We start from the raw sequence: 20162 nt of genomic DNA on the forward strand, positions 1-20162 counted from the left end.
TGAATGAAAAAGCATTTATTAAGCACTTTACTAAGTGCTAGGAACACCAAGCACTTTATTAAGCGTTAAGTACTGAGTAAGTTCTACAGATACAAAAAAACAAAAACCAAAAAAACCCCAAAAAAACCCTTAGTCTCTACTCTCCAAAAAGTTCCCTTCAAGTAACACAAAATAAAATGCAAAAAATTTCAATGAAATGAAGGGCAAACAGACAGTACAGAGCAAGGGCGGGGTGGGGGGGGGGGGGCACTTTACCCTAGAGAGATCTTCAGAGCACAGAGGTTGGATGCAGGACCATAGGAAGTGAAATAAGGCAAATTATAAGGCCTGGTGGTCTTACCAGAATGAAACCTAGTAAGAAACTGCCTTCCTCCCACACAAATCTTGTAAGCAGGTAACAATTAGATGGATTCTAGGTAACTGAGGGGGAGGGGATGGAGGGAGGGTGAGAAGGGGAGGGCAAAACAGGAAGGCAAGGGAGTGGGAGAAGGGAACACCACTCCAATTCTTTCTTGCCCCTATCTTCCATATCACCATGTCTTAGAAGGTCTGGGGCTGAGGAAGGAGCTAAAAGTGGGGAAAGGAGAAAGGATCCTGTTGGTGATAAGACAGGACTCAAATCTAGGTCTTGCTTACTTACTCCAATGTCTGCCTTCCTTTCACTACCTCCTATAGACCTCAAATGACATTTATATAGTACTTTAAAGCTTGTAAAACACATATATTAATCAAATTTGCGTCTCACAACTCCCCAACAAAGTAGGCATCATCGGCTACATATTATTCTCTATAATAAACTTAAAGGACTTCAAAATACATAGATAGACCCTCCAACACTCTAATTTCAGTTCTTCAAATCACTCACTTCATATGACCTACTTCTCCAGTCCACTTCAGCTCCAGAGAAATCCCTTTGATCCTATCATACAAATGACCACTTCCATCTTATCTGATCACAATCTATTGTCATTCCAACTCTCAGGTTTACAACCCCAAATGCTCTTCTTTGTACATACTGTGATCTCCAACCCCACAGTTTTCTCCTTTCCCCATCTTGTCTCCTTGGTAAACAACTTCAACTCTACACTGTCCTCCAGTCTCTTACACTCTTTTCCTAACAATCTTGCTCTACCAAGCCTCAACCTTGATCACTCCCAACATCAAATGCCTTCATTCCTAAACTCATGTTAAGGAATAGATGGAGAAAACATGAAACCATACTGACCGGGTCCATTACAAATTTATGTTTCACAACCTCAATTAGGCCCTCACTGCTACAAAGCAATCCTTTTACACCTCCTTAATTAACTCCACTCACCACAGCTGCTCTTTAGTCAGCTAGTGTCAGGCACTGTGCAAACGCTAACGCTAGGGATACAAAGAAAGACCAAAGACAGTCTCCTGCCCTCAATGTACTCACAATCTAATGGGGAAGAAAAGAAAGAAAACAAATATGGACAAACAAGTTATATACAGGATAAACAGGAAATAATTAACAGAAGGAAAACCACTAGAATTAAGGATTGGGAAAGGTTCCTGTAGATGATGGGGTTTTAATTGGAACCTGAAGGAAACCAGGGGAAACAGAGATGAGGAGGGAGAGCATTATGGGCATGGAGATGTAATGTTTTGTTTGAGAATGAAGAGATCACCAATGTCACTGGATCAAAGAGTGAGTGGAGGATTTAAGGTGTTAAGAAGACTGGAAAGGTAAGGGGAAACTAGATTATGAAGGACTTTGAATTCCATAAAAAAATAACTAGAGTTTATACAGCATAGGAGTAACATGGTCGGACTTACACATTTTGGCAGCCAAACGAAGGAGTGGAGTGAGACTTGTGGCAAGGAGACCAAACAGCAGACTACTGTAGTAGTCCACGTGTGAAGTGACAAAGGCCTGCATCATAGTTTTGTCAGGAGAGAAGAGGGACATAGGAGAAATGTTGCAATGGTGAAATCGACAGACTATAACAACTCCTCAAATCTCCCATGGTTTCCTCTCAACCCTCTCAACTGAGAACCTTGCCTCATTTTACTTAAAAAATTGAGACTATTTGCCAAGAGCTCCCACTTCTCTCTTCCTCATCTCCTATTACCAAAATACATTCTGCCATTATCTCCTCCTTAACCCATCTCACATGATGAGGTGGCCCTTACTAAGGTTAATCCTTCTACATGCATAAGTGATTCCATTCCATCCTGTCTACAACACAGTGCCTCCTCTATCATTCCCATTCTCTCATGTGTCTACAATCAGTCTACTGGCTGTTTCTTTGCTGCCTACAAATATGCCTGTTTCCCCCACCCTCAAAAAACCCTTACTTGACCCAACTATCCTTTCTAACTGTGGCCATCCATATCTCTCCCACCTTTTGTGGCTGAACTCCTCCAAAAGGTACTCTATAGTAGTACCTCCACTTCTTTCCTCTCTCTCTTAACTCTCTGAAGTCTTGCTTCCAACCTTGTCATTCAACAGAAATCCTACTCTCCAAATTTACTCATGATCTCTTAATCGCTGAACCTAATGGCCTTTGCTCAATCATCATCCTTGTGACCTTTCTTCAGCCTTTTACTGTTGATCACCCTCTTCTTGATACCATCTTTTCTCTACATTTTTGGTTTACTTACCATGTCCTATTTCATCCACCTATCTAATTTCTCCTCAACCTCCTTTGTTGGTTCTTCATCCAGGTCACACCTGTTAATGACGGGTGTCCCACAGGGCTCTATCCTGGGCTCTTTTCTACCTCTATGCTATTTCATTTGGTGATCTTATCAGCTCTCAAGGATTCAAACAGCATCTCTATGCTGATAATTCTCCAGTCAATTAATCCAGCCCCAATTTCTCTGCCAATGTCCAGTCTCATATGTCCTGTAGACATCTTAAACTACATATCCAAACATATCTAAAAGTGAATTAAATTCTCTGTTCTCAAAATCCTCTCCTCTTCCAAATTTCTCTATTATTATCTATTATTATTTCTCTATTATTATCAAGTATACCACTATCCTCCTAGTCACCCTTGACTCCTCACTCTCATTTCCCCATATCCAATCTATTACCAGGTCCTGTTGATTTTACCTTCATAACATCTCTCACATGTGTCTGCTTTCCTCTGATACTGACACCACCATGATGGTGTAGGTGTGAATCACCTCAAGCTTGGACTAGCAATAGCTTGCTGGTTGGTCTACCTGCCACAAGTCTCTCCCCACTTCAGTCCATCCTCTACTCAGTAATCAAAGTTATCTTCCTAAAGCATAGCCTTGACCATCTGACTTCCCTATTCAATACCCTAGTGGACCCTCATGACCTCCAGGATCAAATATAAAATCGTGTTTGTCATTCAAAACCCTTTATAACCTGCCCCACCTACACATCTTTCCAGGTTTCCTAACATTTTACTCCTTTTCATGTACTGTACAATCCAGTGACACTGGCATCCTTGTCATTCCTCAAACAAATGCTCCATCACCAGACTCCAAGCATTTACATTGTATGGTTCTCCCCCACGTGCTATCCCCTACCCCATGCCTAGAATGCTTTCTCTCCACATTTCCACCTTCTGGTTTCCTAAAAGTCCCAGCTAAAATCCCACCTTATACAAGAAGCCTTTCCTAATCTCTCTTAATCCTAGCACCTCCTCCTTGTTGATTATTTCCAGTATGTCCTATATATGGTTAGGCGACACAGTACATAGAACACCAGGCCTGGAGTCAAGAAAGATCTGAGTTCAAATCCCACTTTGGATGCTTAATAGCTGTGTGACCCTGGGCAAGTCACTTAATCTATGGTCTGCCTCATTTTCCTCACCTCAATAGCACTTATTTCACAGCATTGTTGTGAGAAGATATTTGTAAAGCTCTTAGCACAATGCCTGGCACACAGCAGGCTCTTAATAAATGCTTATTCCCTTCCCCTCCCATATAGTTAATTTGTGCATAATTATTTGTATGTTGTCTCCCCTATTTAGTCATGAGCTCAAGATCAGGGACTGTCTTTGCACAAGGCCTGGTACATAGGAGGCGCTTAATAAATGTTAACTGACTGATTTGTTCATGGCAATAGATAGTACACAGAAGAGGCATGAACCTAGATCTTCCTGATTCCAAGTCTTGAACTCTATCCACTATCCTAACTAACAAGCTCTTAAGTGCAGTTGTTTTGCAGGGTGGTCTTGAACAATTTTTTTTTTCTTTTGTGCATGATAATGATAAGGGCAGGTTTTATTGGGATTTGAATACACACATTAGGAAATGTATATGGTGCAAAAAGCATGAGTTAAATTTCTATAAAGTTAAATGTTTGAAATAAACGCGTTATTGGAACTTATAAAAGTGGATCTATAAAATGTTTGCAGGAAGAGTCAACATAATTTTAGAGACAGAATACATTCAGCTACTCTGGGCTTTAATTCATGCTCTGCCTCAGGCTTGTTTAACAACCATGATTAAGCAAGAAAATATCCATTTTTGAGTTTCTCTATCATGTAAAACAGTTCTTGAGGAACACTACACTAAACAGTTGGGACTGGGCCTATGACTTCACTAGGAGAGAAAGCTCCCTCCACCAAAACAGAATGGCAGCTTCTCTGCAAATTGTAGTCTCAGAGTTGCCCAGACCAGAAGTGTCAAAACTACAACAAATCAGGTTAAAATGTACTCAGAAAATGTTAAACAAAATAAATAATATATTAACACAGGTAATATTAATTTATAGTTTTGTAAGTCATTATGTGGCCCAGGAAGATCCTTCTACCTCAGTTTTAATACCACTGACCTAGAGTACTGACGAGGTTAAGTGACATGCCCAGGATTTCACAGCCAGTATGTAACAAAGACAGCTAAGGCAGAAGTTGAACCTACTACCTTCCCAACATGTCTAACATACAATCCCCTTCTCTCCTCTGACACCGGCACCTCCACGAAAGTGCAGGCCCTAATCACCTCCTGCCTACATTATTTCAGTAGCCTACTGGTTGGTCTCCCTGCCACAAGTCTCTCCATACTTCAATCCAATTCAGTCCATCCTCCACTCTGCCATCTAAATATTCTTCCTAAAGCACAGGTCTGACCATCTCACTTCCTTATTCAATACACTCTAGGGGATCCTAATGACTCCAGGATCAAATATAAAATCCTGTTTGTCATGCAAAGCCCTTCATAACCTGCCCCCTACACATCTTTTCAAGCTTTCTGCATTTTACCCCCTTTCACATACTGCACACAATCCACTGACACTGGCATCCTTGCTACTCCTCAAACAAGACCCTTCATCTTCAGACTCTCACTAGCCCCATGCCTGGAATGCTAAATTCCACCTCCTGGCTTCCTTCAAGTTCCAGCTAAAACTCCACCTTCAACAGGAAGACTTTCCCAATCCCCCTAAATTCTAGTGCCGTCTTTCTGTTTACTATTTCAAAATGGTCTTGCATTGAGCTTAATTGTGTTCAGTTGTTTTCATGTTGCCTCCCCATTAAACTGTGAGCTCCTTGAGAGAACGGAGGGTCTTCCACCTGTTTGTATCTCCAGCATCTACCACAGTGCCTGGCATAAAATAAGCACTTAAATCTTTACTGACTTGCTTCCTTTAAAACGCCAGAATTTTACATTGAAACAAACTTCCCTCTTCTCAGTATAAAAGCAGAGGGATGAAAATGTGGAATGTGGTGGTATACAATGCTAGATATTCACTTAGCTTTGCCTAAATGTTTTTCTTTATCATAGCAAAGAGGTGGAAGATGGGTCGCAGTAAGGGTTAAAAATGAATTAACATTCAAAAAGAGGCAGCAACAAATTTTTTTATGTAAAGCAGAATTCTAAAAAGGATTTCATAAACATAACTATCAACTTTATACTTATTTTTAAAATCTCAATATACATACTTTAGAAATCATTAAACTCTTTGAAATAATAAAAAAAAAATTATCCCTTCCCTCAAAAAGCTTAGTATTAAGGGAAACAAGATTCACAGTCAAATGAACTCCATCTCACCTGGGTAGATACTCCAACAATGTAGATCACAACCCAGCCAACTCTTTATCTTGATGGTGATTTCCCCTAAATTCGCCATAAAGAACTGGAGGGGATCCTACTCTTCTCTTTATATCACAAGGATACCAATGGAGCACACTCTTTCCACACTTCTTTATCATTTATCTATTTCTTTGATGATAGCCCCTTCAGCTTCTAAAAACAAGTAATCCCTTGCTTGTGAAGAGTTGAGGCCTACCTAACTCACACTTTTCCAATGCCCTCTGGGTGCTACTTTTTTTTTTTTTTCAATTCTTCGAAGACTTCACTGTTTGATGATCCCCAGCCATATGACAACAAAGAAAGAGTGAATACCAGTATTAAAAAAAAAAATATGGCCTTGGTTTCATTGAGAAGTCTGGGGAGTCAATTAAAAGATGTATGCAATTTCCCAAAGGTAATTTTGTAGACTGCTCGATTCCATCCTGTGCCCAATTCACCATTTGCAATGTTTGTTCAAGTTATGTATAATGACAAAAGGTATCCTTTTCCCAACAGATAAATGGTCAAAGATATTCAGTTCTCAGAAGAAAAATTGCAAACTATAAATGACTACATCAAAACATGCCCAAATCAGTAATAATAAACAAAAAATACAAACTAAAACAATGTGAGGTTTCTCTTAGGAAATGGCAAAGATGGGAAAAATGAGAAGAGTCAATGTTGAAGGGGCTATATGAAGGGAAACACTAATGCATGATGTTGGAGTTGTGAATATCAACCTGGAATTATGCAAGAATTGCTCATATTCTTTGACCTAGCAACCCCACTACTATATACTCCAAGAAGTCAAGAATAGGGGAAAAAAAAGTTTACTGTAATAAAGTATTTGAATTAAGACAATAAGCAAAGAACCGGAAACCACGTCCGATAATTGGGAAGTAGGTAGAAAAAAACCAACTATGGCATGTGAATCTAATTATTGTGCCATAAACAAACAGTTAATGGGGGCAGCTAGGTGGCAGCGTGGATAAGCTCCAACCTTGGAGTCAGGAGGACCTGAGTTCAAAATACAGCTTCCGACACATGACACTTACTAGCTGTGTGACCCTGGGCAAGTTACTTAACCCCAACTGCCTCACCAAAAAAAAAAAAAAAGGAAGAAACAGGAAATGAAATTCAGAGAAACATGTTAAGATTTATATAAAGTAATACAGAGAAAAACAAGCAAAACAATACAGTGATTATCACAATGTAAATTAAAAGATCACTAAAAGGAAACTGAACTCTCAATTTCTTCATAATCAACCACAGGCACATAGTAGGTTCTTGCAGTCTCTACATCTTCTAAGTGATCATGCAATAGAAAAATTGTCTACTTCACAATTATTATTTCTAAAAACCCTAATAATACCCTTAAAAAGAACTTTTATACATTGGTATTATTCTCATGAAAGTCTCACATATCTAGGAGAGTAGAAACACAAAAGCTGGCAACTATTTTTTCAGTCATCTTTCTTAAAACAAATAAGATCTCATATTTTTGTCCACATTTTTGGTATCTTCCCCTCCTTAGAGTATTTTCTGAATCCCTGCCTCAATGCCTTCATAAATGTGTCACTCCAGCACAGACTTCCTCTTCCGAGTTCACTTTCACATCTTTGTTCTCCTCACAGAGGAAATTAACTATTAGATCCAAGTATGATGGTTGTGCTGTCCTGGATGATCAATCAGTTCATACTGTTCTTCTCTGTTTTAGTTGGAAATATTGTTCATAATCTTCCAGCACCCTTCTCCATAGTATTTTACAAATTAGTAAAAAGTAAATATTCTAAACTAGAAGGTTGTAACATTCTGCTTTGCAAAAAATTGAGCATTTATTAAGCCGCTTAGACTCTGATCTCTTTATAAGAGCAAGCACCCTAACAGCAAAACTTCTGTGTCAAATTATTGTGTTTCAATGTCTTTTCCTCTATACACATCCCATTTTTCAGCATTAATAACTTGTTTAAATAAGTCAGGTTAGTGTTGTTTTAATTGCACCCCCTATCTTTTTCTCATTTTTATTCTTTCTTCTGGCTTTTGTTAATTTTGATCTTTGCTTTAACAATTCAGTGTTCAGGAACAGCTCCCTTATTGGTACCCAAGTTGTTTCTTCCACTAAAACATAATTAATTCCATTATTTGTAATGTTGTTATTCAATGCTCCAACATTTTCTTAGTCTTTTTTTCTAAGAATACACATAATATATAATTATGAGGCTTACTTGTAGCCTACAGGTTTTTGGCCTCTTTCATTGCTTACTCCAAGACCATATTTTCCAACATTTTTTTCACCATCCTCACCTACTGTATGCCCATTTTTGTACTTAAGCCTCCCAAGTATCACAGTGTAAGATGATTCAATTTGGAAATTCTTATCAAGTTTTTTTTTTTAAATCAAATTTCTATCTCTTCAACCTGCTTAAGACATGTTGGTCATAAGCTACAATTATTTCATGGTAGTCTTTGTTGTCAAAACTTATCACAAGCACATAAATATGAAGCCACCCAAGAAATGCTTTTTGTGACTACACAGTGAGTTCAACTACACCAACTTGTTCATTGCCTTTTCAAGGAGATAGATCCTCCTAAAAAAATTATTCTTCCATTCAGCTCCAATTTCTGTCTTGTGACTTTATTAATTCAGTTCCTTCCAGTAATATGTTCACTTGGTAACTGCACAAGGATCTCTCATTTAAAGTAACAATAAACAATTTAATATTGACAAATGATCTAAGAACTCTGTGATCATTAGCGCTTTCTGCCCCCTTTTCAAATATCACCCTTACACCATCAATGAATAAGTGTAAAGGAGTCTTACAAGACTAGCAGCCATTTCACACAAGACTAGGGGACATTTTGTATTTTTCCTCATGGGTTGACATAGCCAAAGAATTCACAATCAAGTGGCCTATTAGTAATGATCCTGTCTATCTATCATATTCAAAATCTTTCCATCATGATAAAAACCTGACAGAGCTAGCACTCTACTAGGACAGTCTTCAAGAACAGTCACTTCCAGATAACAGTGAGCCACTGTAGTAGGGCTTCTGCATCGGAGAAACAAAGCTGGGGGCAGCTAGGTGGCGCAGTGGATAAAGTGGAAGACGCCTGACACTTACTAGCTGTGTGACCTTGGGCAAGTCACTTAACCCCAATTGCCTAAAAAAAAAAAAAACTAAAAAAAAAAAAAAGATTAACAAAGCTGAAAAAAAAATCAAACCATGCAAGAAAGATTTAAAAAATCGAATATTTTACTATGAAGTAAAAACTATAAGGGCTAAAGTGCTTCAGAAGAAAAGGGGAAAGGATAATGAAAGAGGGCTAGAACGGTGACAGTAAGCATCATTATGGCCTTGAAAGAGATGATAAAGGCATTTCAGGTGAAAGGGACAACATGAATTAACATATACAAGTCGGTAACTTATTTTTTGTCATCTTTTTCCAGAAAACAAAAACCGATGCTCAATATTAATTTATCGGATTGGAATCACATTTAAGTAGCAATTATTAATATGATCATTTCAATGACTACTGATACTATTTGAAATATATGGCTGTTTCTGAACGATGTCGTTCAGTCATATTTCACTCTTCATGACCCCAATTGAGGTTTTCTTGGCAGAGATATCAAAGTGCTTTGGCATTTCCCTCTCCAGCTCATTTTACAGATGTGGAAAGTGAGGCAAACAGGGTTAAGTGACTTGCCCAGGGTCACACAACTAGTAGTGACTGAAACCAAATTTGAACTCAGGAAGATGACGCTTCCTGACTCCAAGCCCAGCACTCTATCCACTGTGCCACCTAGCTTCCCCAACTAGTACAATATTGCTGTTAAAATCTCATAATTGTTTCTGGAATTCTCTTGAAAGTAAAACACTAAAAGAAAAACTGGAGGTATTTGCAGCTAAATATTACACGTGGAAAAGTGTCCCCCTTCTGAAAAATATGAAAACTTCAGAGAAAAACTTATTAGCACAAATAACTGAAACTGTAGTAACTACAGCACAAAAGTTTCAGTAATAGATACTGTTCATTAGAGCAAGAATGTTCTGCATACTTTAAAATCAAGGGATACTGAAAACTATAGCAAATATATTTTTGTCCCTTACACTTAAATACCAAAAAGGTACCAAATTATAAAGGTAGCTACATCACTCAGGAGTAGGTATACGAGTAGGTATAGTAGGTATAGGAGTACCCTATACCAATGAAATCACAGACCACATCTCTACCATTATCCCTATCCTTCACTAAAATAAATATGGGGAAGAACCTTCACTTCAGCTCAATATTAATTAAATTTACTTAACCAAGACATCTTTTATGGCCAATGTATATATTAGAGATAGTAGAAGAAAGAGCTGAACCCAGAACTGACTAGGAAAAAGAGGACAGGTTAGATGACATCTGGGAAATTGCAAAGTACCTTCCATAATTCCAACCCAAAATTTAACATAGAAAAATCTTCAACATCAGCATCCTCCCAATAATCCTGTATAGCTTTGAATCGTGGAATACTATAAGCTCTTAAATAATCAAAACAGGAGACTCAAAGGGCCATTTAAAAAAAAAACTAATGACACAGGCTAAAAAAGTAGCATAAAGCGTACTATCCTGGAAATGTATGATCAAAAGGAGGGCCTTAAGAATGAGTGTTAACAGCAAACTGATAAAGATTTCAAAACACAGAGAATAATCAATGTCGATGGGGTTATGGAAGACAGGTACACTAATGCATTTTGGTGGAGTTGTCCAACCATTCTGGGAAGCAGAATTAAATTATGAAAAAGGAGTGACTAAAATGTCCACGCCATCTGATCTAGGGAATCCAATGGCTTTCCCAATGAAGTCAAGGAAAAAAATAATATATACAATGACTACAATGTAAATAGAAGCAACAAAACAATGTAATAATAAAAAAATTATAATCAAGCTTGACCTCAAAGGATAAATGTAAATTCCTCTGCAGAACTGGGGGCGGGGATGGGGAAGGACCATAGCTGTGGAATAGTACATATAACATCAGATTTTTGAGATGTTTGTTAGCTTTATTGACATTTTTTCTGTCTCTTTTTTTTATTCTGTATGGTAAGAATGGCTCTATAAGAGTGGTGGGGGTTGAGTGACATTAAAACACATGATATAAATATAAAAAAGAATGAGCAAATAAACTATAACATATTAGAAAATTTATATACTATATCCAGGTTGGATTTAAACAAAGAATGCAGGGTTGGTTTAACACAAAGAACGATAAATTATGAAATACAAATAATAAAAACAATATAATTATATCAAAGGATTTTAAATGGGCCTTTTGTTAATACAATAAGCCTTTCCAATTAGACCAGGATAAAGGAAGGATGTCCATTATCACCATTGTCATTTAACAGTGCTAGAAATACTGGACATAGCAATATGACAAGAAAAAAAAATGGGGAATAAACATAGGCAAAGAGGAAACAAGTATCACTTTTTATTGCTAAAATACTTAAAAGAAACCAAAGAATCAATGAAAGATTGACTGAAAACTAATAAATTCAGCAAAGTTGCAAAACACTAATAAATCAGTATTTCTGTATATTACCATTACCACCACCACCAACCCAAAAAAAGAACCACACAAACCATTCAGATACAAGAGAAATAAAAACTCCATTTGAAGGAACTACACTCTATATGAAACATTTGGGAGTCTACCTAGCAAGAAATACCCAAGAACTATATGAATCCAACTACAAAAAAACTTTACAGAAATATAGACTTAACTGGAAAAATTAATTATCCCTCCTACTTTTTAAATTTTAAATTCTGTTACTTTTTCTAATTAACCAGCATTTATTTTCTCCCCCTCTCACTCCCTCCCCACAACCCCCCACAATGAACAACAAAGAAATTCCTCATAACATGTTGAATAGGTGGTGCCCATAAAATAAACACTACAATACCACCCAAATTAATTTACTTATTCAGTGCTGTACCACTGAAGGAAGCTACCAAAAGACTATATGGAGCTAGAAAAAAAAAAATTCACACAAAAGAGCAAAATGTCAAAAATCTCAAGGGAACAGAGAATAAAAAAAGAGGAAAAAAGGAAACCTGTAATGTACCAGATCTCAAGCTATATTATAATGCAACAACCATCAATAAATCTGGTTAAAAATAGAGAAAAGTCTTTTTTGTTTGTTTGTTTGGGTAAGGCAATTGGGGTTAAGTTACTTGCCCAGAGTCATACAGTAAGTGTTATGTGCCTAAGGGCCTGATCTGAACCTGACTCAGGTCCTCCTGACTCCAGGGCTGGTACTCTATCCACTTCGCCACCTAGCTGCCCCTAAAGAAAAGTCTTATCAGTGTAACACAACATAAACAGACAATACACAGAAGCAAACAAACACATAAGCAGCATAATGCTTGATAAATCCAGAGACCGCAATTACTGGGGTAAGGACTCACTTATTTGACAACTACTGGGAAAATTAGTCAGAGATCTGACCGAAATTAAGCTTACAACTAAACCTCACAACAAATACTAAGATATGCTTCATCCAACTACTTACATGACTTAGACACAAGAATTAAAATCCACTAATTATAAAAACAAGGAAGGAATTTCCTTTCAGATCTATGAGTAGGAGAACAGTTCACAACCAAACAAGGAATACAGAGGTTCACAGAAGATAAGATGTACAATTTTGATTATATAAAGTAAAAGTTTTCACACAAACAAAACCAATGCTGTTAAAATTAGAGAAGAAACAGGCAACTGGGGGGGGGAGGGTTACCTTCGCAGCAAGTTTTTCTGATTAAGGTCTCACTTATAAAACATGAAGAACTGATCCTAATTTATCAGACTAAAAACCATTCCCAAATTAGGAAATGGTCAAGACATATGAATATGTAGTGTTCAAAGGAAAGAAATCCAAGCTCTCAACAAACATGAAAAAAAAATGTTGTAAATCAATTAATTGTGAATAGAGAAACGCATATTAAAGAAACTTGGAGATTCCACCTTAAACCCATCAGATTGGCTAAAGACAACAAAAGAGGAAAATGACAAATGTTGGCAGGATTATAGAAGAATAGGCACACTAGTGCTCTGCAGATGAAACTAAGTCTTGGTTTAGCCATTCTGGAAGGTAATTAGGAATTTTACCCCATACATCACTGAAATTATGCATGCACTTTGACCCCAGAGATTCCAGTACAAAACACATACCCCAAAGAAATCAAAGAAAGAAGGAAAAAACTCCTTTTCACAAAAATATTTATAAGGGTGATGTTATATGAATATCAGAATTTATAATTTTCAGAAGAAACTAGGAATACCTTTATGAACTGATGCAGAGTGAAGTGAGCAGAACCAGGAAAACAATTTATACAACGACAACATTATAAAGAAAAATCCTAAGAGATTTTAGGATCAATGCAATGCAGCCACAACTGTGTAAGAACAAAGTGAAGTATACCACCCACTGCATGACAGAGAGGTGATGAACTTAAAATGAAGAGTCAGATATACATTCCTGGTCATGGTCAATGAGGAAATACGCTTTGTATATGTCCCAGCCTTCAAATTCACATTCTAATGGGGGAAACAATGTGCAAACAACATATTCAGGGTAAGACACTAGCATTAAGAGGGATCAGGAAAGACTTTTTCACAGAAAGCGGGATTTTCAAAGTACCAAGAAATGTAAAATTTTCTAAACTGTTCTGACCTCATTGGTAATATTTAGAAATCACACCAATCTGACAGTGGATAAATATGTGAGAAACCACCCATGCAAAAAAGAGAAATAAGCATATTCTCATACATCTTCTTTTGAGCCAAACTTTATCATTTTTATAATTACACAGGCATTTCCAACAATGTTGTCATTGTTGTTCTTTCCATTCACAATGTTGTAGGTACTGTATATATTGTTTTCTTGGTTCTGCTTATTTCATTTTGCATAAGATCATGTAAGTCTTCCTATGTTTCTCTGTGTTCTTCATTTTCTTACAGCACTGTAACATTTCATTACGTTCATTAACACAATTCATTTAGCTATTCCCTTGCTACTATAAATACACATACACACACACACACACCTCTTTTCTATTTTTGACCATCTTGCAGTCAATAAAAAATTGAAGTTATGACGTATTTTAATTTTACACATGATTCCTTTCAAGTTTAAAGTCGTGAGTTGTTTTTTTTAAATTAGAAAGGAGAGACATAGAAGAGGTCATATATAACACTAAAATTCCAGTTAGCATTATAATGCATATGAGTAGGTTAAATACTGAGTTGTGTAAAATAAGAACCGCAGCTAATACCAACAAGCTAATTTCAAGATTAACCACATTTATTGTATCATGTTCACTCAAGCCTCATTAGTTTCTTTCAAAAGTTTGTGTGAATCCTGGAAACTGTTTTAAGCAATAACTCATATGGCAGAGCGTTTTGATCTGTTAAGAGTATAAGAAACAACTTATTTCCTCTATAAAGGTGGTGTGATTTTATTAAAATTATGTTTTCAGAGAACTACCCAATTAAAGACAACTACTACTGGTTAGCAACCCTTAAGCTGCACTGAGCACAAAGGAAGTCTTCACTGCTTCCTTAAAATTCAAACTAGTATTACTCATTCCTCCACTGTCTAATCATTCTTAAAGATTAATTTTAAATTACATTGCAACAATATTCTAATAAAGTGCTATGATTTCTTTTTTGTATATTCATAGTTACATTATAAGCCATTTTGTCCTGTTTAAAGACTATCTGTTGAGTATTTGTGCCAACTATTTTACAGGCTAAGAATATTAAATTTGGGTTACATTAGACAAAAGATTTTATCCAATCTCTTCATTTTATTGATGAATCCTGGTTTCAGTCTTAACTAGCTGTATAACTGTAGACAATTCACAGACTCTCTGACTCTCTTTCCTCACATGTAAAAACTGAACTAATACTTTTATTACCTGCTTACTTCACTATCTGTAAGGAAAGCTATTTAAACACAAGCTATTAAACTTGCCCATGGTCATATAGCTAGTTTGTGGCAGATATGGGGCTAAACCCAAGACTCCTAACTTTCTGACTTTCAAACACAACAAGGCTACCTCCTTCACAGAATCTGAACTCAAATCTTCCTGAGTAATCCAATATTCTATCTATGCTACTTCTTATCATTACCTATCTTTTCTCATTATTGGCAAGACAATAGCTTCATTTTGGGGGATACTGAGCTGTTCCACATATGCCTCACTTATCAGGAAAATTCACTTCCTTTAAGAGCCAATGCAACTGTATAATAAAAAAATAAGGCTATATTACATCTAAGGCATCTTCTAGTTCAATCTAAGAATTTTACCCATTTTTTGATGAAAAAAATTTACAAAACAAATTAAATTCTTCCTTATCAAGTCTGATTCCAATGTCTCAATATGGCCAGATGAAGACCACAGGTTCTCAAAAGCTACTGATTCAATGATCCCTTAATTAGTAAATCCAATGTCTTTTTCCTCCCAACATCCATTCTTCTAACCTTTTTCTTAGTAATGAACATCCTGAACTAGGGAATCAGCAAACTATGACCTGAGGGCCAAATCTGGCCTGCTTTTGTACAGCTTACAGCTAAAACATGGTCTCCAAATTTAAAACTTCATTTAAAATTTTAAAAACCATTCTTAGTTCATTTTGCCTACCCCTGCCCTCAGACTATTTCTGTTCCTGGGTTCTCCTTTCTGGCTTTTCAATGATACTGGTTAAATGATCTTGGTTCCCTTACCTGACTCTCTAAGAAAGCAGATTTTCCGATGAAGAAAACTCATAGATTCTACTCTCTGTGGTATATGCCTATACTGCTATGGCAAGGGAAATATCCTAAACCTCAGTCCCTTCCTCTCCATGAAGTTTAGGCTGGTTTTCTTTGACATTTGATTGGTTCCAGCAACTAAGATTCTGACCATTGATGCAAGTTTTCTGTTCGCTTGGGTACAAAAGAACCAGTATATGAGTGATTAGAGCCCCTCCATGAGGTTTCAGTCACTAGCTATAGCAGCACGAACAAGGCAGCAAAGATGTACTCAACTGAATCAATGCTTTTTCCAGGATGACCATTCCTTGCTCCTCTGTTATGGCCAAGTAAACGTTTTGTTTTGTTAACTATGAAATGTCTTATGAGTGCCTCATTTCATTCCAGTTTTGGATCTAAATTATCAGGAAACCAATCTGATTCAGAAGCAGTTCTACAACCCCTAAAGTCCTCTTTGCTTCTTTCACTACACTCTGTGGTTCAGCTCCCATCAGTTCAATTACCATATCTATAGAGATGACGTGTGTGTATGTAAGCCAAAAATGCCTACTGTACATTTTAGAGTGGATAACCCAACAACATTGTCCCATAAGTTTCTCTAATTAAATGCCCAAAACAGAAACAATTCTCTTTATCCCCAAATTCACACCTCTTCTGAACATTTTTCTCATGTGTACCAACCATCCTTTCAGTCACTGAGACTCCCAAACTGTCATGGTTGCCTCCTCACTTTCTTCTTCCCCCTCCTATCCAATCAATTGCCACATCCTACTAATCTGACTTCCATCTCTCATTTCCTTCCATCCCTTTCTCCACACTTCATCATCTTCACCTATTTCCTTCATCATCTCTCACCTATTTAAATAGCCTCCTCGTTAGTCTCCCTGCCTCAAATTTTCTTCCTTCTCCAAATCTATCCTCCACCCAGTTGCCAATATACCATGTAAAGGGAAAAAAATGGCACTACAAATGAAGACTAGGAAAACAGCTAAACTAAACCAGGAATATACAGAGAAGTTACGTGATAGAAACACCACAATTTTGATGGCACTGAGGAACAGAGTCTAAATATATCTAAACAAAAAGAAGATATTGAACTGGGAGGGAAAAAAAATCACACTTTACTACTGCTGGAAAAAAAAAGAATCAAGAGAACATAAAAGCAGGCATACACATGTCAGTAGCTCTTGTTAAAGACAGAGAATAATCCACACATGTATGAAGGACAAAAATATGAGAAGACAGGAAGAAAGTTTTTGCTAACTATATTATACACACACACACAGAGATCCTATCTTCAGAATCAAATGACTGAAATGTACAGTAAATACAGATTCCATGTTTCACTATAAAAAGGCATTTACTTCAGTAAATCAAAATGCAGCCTTCAAAGGTTCCACCAAGGTATGTACCTATTAAAATCATAAAAAGTTCCTTGACAATCATAAAAGGGAACTGTACTCAATAATCTTGATCAAGAAAAACAATCGAGGTATAAACAGGGAAACTTAAAATATGTTTGTCTCTCTCATGAAGAACATATCCAGTACAGAATCCAACTGAAGAAGGATTCTCTAACAGATGAAGTCCTCCAGATATATTCCTGTTTGTAGATAACACTACTGTAGATAACTGTACTGAATCCATCAAACTCTAAAACATTAGAAAGCCTCCAAAATGAGATCCACAACTACTCAAGAGTTCAGCACTTGACAAAAATGATTATGAAATTTATCTGGGAAACACACAGGTAAAATGTGTCAAAGGGTATTCGGGGGCCAAAAATAATTTAAAAAGCAAGGAAAAAGTAATGGTAAAGCTGTGAAAGAATAGGTACCACTAATCTGTTGCTAGTGAAACTGCAAAGTCTGCTGAACAATCTGGTAATACGAAGTGGAAGTTTAAAAAAAAAAACACACACACACACACACAATCTGGGGCAGCTAGGTGGCACAGTGGATAAAGCACCCACCCTGGAGTCAGGAGGACCTAAGTTCAAATCCAGCTTCAGACACTTGACACTTACTAGCTGTGTGACCCTGGGCAAGTCACTTAACCCCAACTGCCTCACCAAAAAAAAAAAAAAAAAAGAAATCATTCCCTTTGACCCAGTAATTCTACTATAAGCGATATACCCTTTAAAGCATAAAAAGAAACAGAAAAAAAGTTAGCAAACAGAACTGTTTGCAATCTCAAAAAAACTGGAAGCAATCTAATGTTCAACAATAGGGAAATGGTTAAACTTTGGTACATCAGTGTAATGAATAATACAATTAATGCAGACAAGAGGAATATAGGCATACCTTATTCTATTGTGCTTCATTTTATTGCATTTCATAGATATCACTTTTTTTGCTTTTTAACAAATTGAGGGTTTGTCACAACCCTATGTTGAGCAAATCTATTAGCACCATTTTTCCAATAGCATGCACTCACATTTTGTCTCTGTGTCACATTTTGGTAATTCATACAATATTACAAACTTTTTCATTATTATTATTATTATTATTATTATTATTATTATTACTATATCTGTTATGCTGATCTGTGATCAATGATCTTTGATGTTACTATTGAAATTGTTTTGGGGAGCCACAAACCACACCCATATAAGATGGTGAACTAAAATGTTGTGTGTGTTCTGATTGCTCCAACCCTGCATTATCTGTCATTTTCCTTCTCCTTGGGCCTTCCCATTTGAAACACAACAACATTGAATTTAGGCCAATTAATAACCCTACAATGGCCTCTAAATGTTCAAATGAAAGGAGGAGTCAAGCAAACTTCATTGTTGTCTTATTTTAAGAAATAACCACAGCCACCCCAACCTTCAGCACCCTAATCAATGAGCAGCCATCAATACTGAGGCAAGACCCTCCACCAGTCAAAAAATTATGACTCCCTGAAGGCTTAGATGATGGTTAGCACTGCTTTTAGTAATGAAGTATTTTTTTTAATTAAGCACAATACAAATAAAAAAAATTGGGGTTTTTTTTAGACAATACATTTACACACTTAATAGACTACAGTATAATGTAAACATAACTTTTATTATGCACTGGGAAACCAAATAGTTCATGTTACTTGCTTTACTGCAGTGATCTGGAACCAAAACCACAGCATCTCCAAGGTATACCTATATAAAGAAATCTGCAAAGATCTTTATGAAATAATACAAAACAACAAAAACACAAGCTGAAGAACAGAATACATACTAAACTACAACCACTTAATGGGGAAAATCAATGTGAATACGTAACAAATCCTGACAGGTAATCATGAAGTGAAACTAAACATAAAAAAATTTAAAAAGCACCATCAGTTGTACAGATGTTGTATACTAAGTTTATGGGTAATTTAATTTTTTTAAAAAGAGTTCACCTAAGCATCCACATATAGAAAGTCAAAGGTATGAAGAATGACTATATTATCAGAGGGCCTAGAGTTTGTCCAAAAGCACATCTATCTAGACATGGATGAAAGATGAACAACGTGCTGGGCCAGACAGGGTACACAGGCTCAAGCCAACACCTGTGCTCCTTACCCCTTATGGGCCCTAGAAAAACCCCACTTTGGAGTCTCCTTGAACTCCCACTTGATCAAGAATTCTCTAGTGTTTGTCTGGGGCTATAATTCTATCAATTGGCCTTTCCTTATCTCCTCCAGACCAATCTCTCAGTTCTATTACCCTTAACCTAGCCCAGCCCTACCTCCATATGGCCCCCAGCTACTTCGTACCCTTAAAGCTATCTATAAACCTCCAGTCACCCCAGCCTACTGACCACTCCCATCAAGACACCCCTTCTCCCAGACCCTTCTTCCAGTCAGCCCAAACTACTTGGCACTCCTACATCCCTCCTGAAGTCTTTATTAAAGTCCATCTGGCCTCTATTAAGGTGCTAAGATTTATTCTAGCCCATCTGTCAATATGAGCATCACAAATGCTTAGATTCCTTAAAAGTCTGGCCAATAGAACAGATCTTTAATAAAACTTATCTTTGGCTGAAAGAAGGCTTGGGTCGAATTCATTCGGGCAGGACCCATGTGTCGCTATTTTGGAGTCTCAGTACCCCTAAACTTCAACATATGGTTCCCTAAACCTCAACAAGCCCAGAAGCTTCGGACATTAAAAAAAAGTCATCAATGTTCTACTAATGACACATACAGCAGTAAATGAACTCTCACAGTTTCTACAGAAATAAATTTCAGGTGACCCAATGCTGGTGGAGAAACAGAGGGATGGGTAGAAACAGTAGATGGCAGTATATTATCAATGGCAAAATGTGTTCAAGAAGGGTAAAAAAAAATCAGAAATATGACTGAAAAAGGCAATAGGCAGATCAT

At 36.9% G+C, this 20162-nt stretch overlaps 1 protein-coding gene across 2 annotated transcripts in view; it reads right to left on the reverse strand.

The window, feature by feature from the left end:
• Positions 1–20162, reverse strand: part of GPBP1 (GC-rich promoter binding protein 1) — a 111029-nt gene that overhangs the window by 68699 nt on the left and 22168 nt on the right. The gene's annotated exons all lie outside the window — the stretch shown is intronic.

Source organism: Vombatus ursinus, unplaced genomic scaffold (genome assembly GCF_900497805.2).
Source record: "Vombatus ursinus unplaced genomic scaffold, bare-nosed wombat genome assembly UNPS02014772.1, whole genome shotgun sequence".
Taxonomy (NCBI): Eukaryota; Metazoa; Chordata; class Mammalia; order Diprotodontia; family Vombatidae; genus Vombatus; species Vombatus ursinus.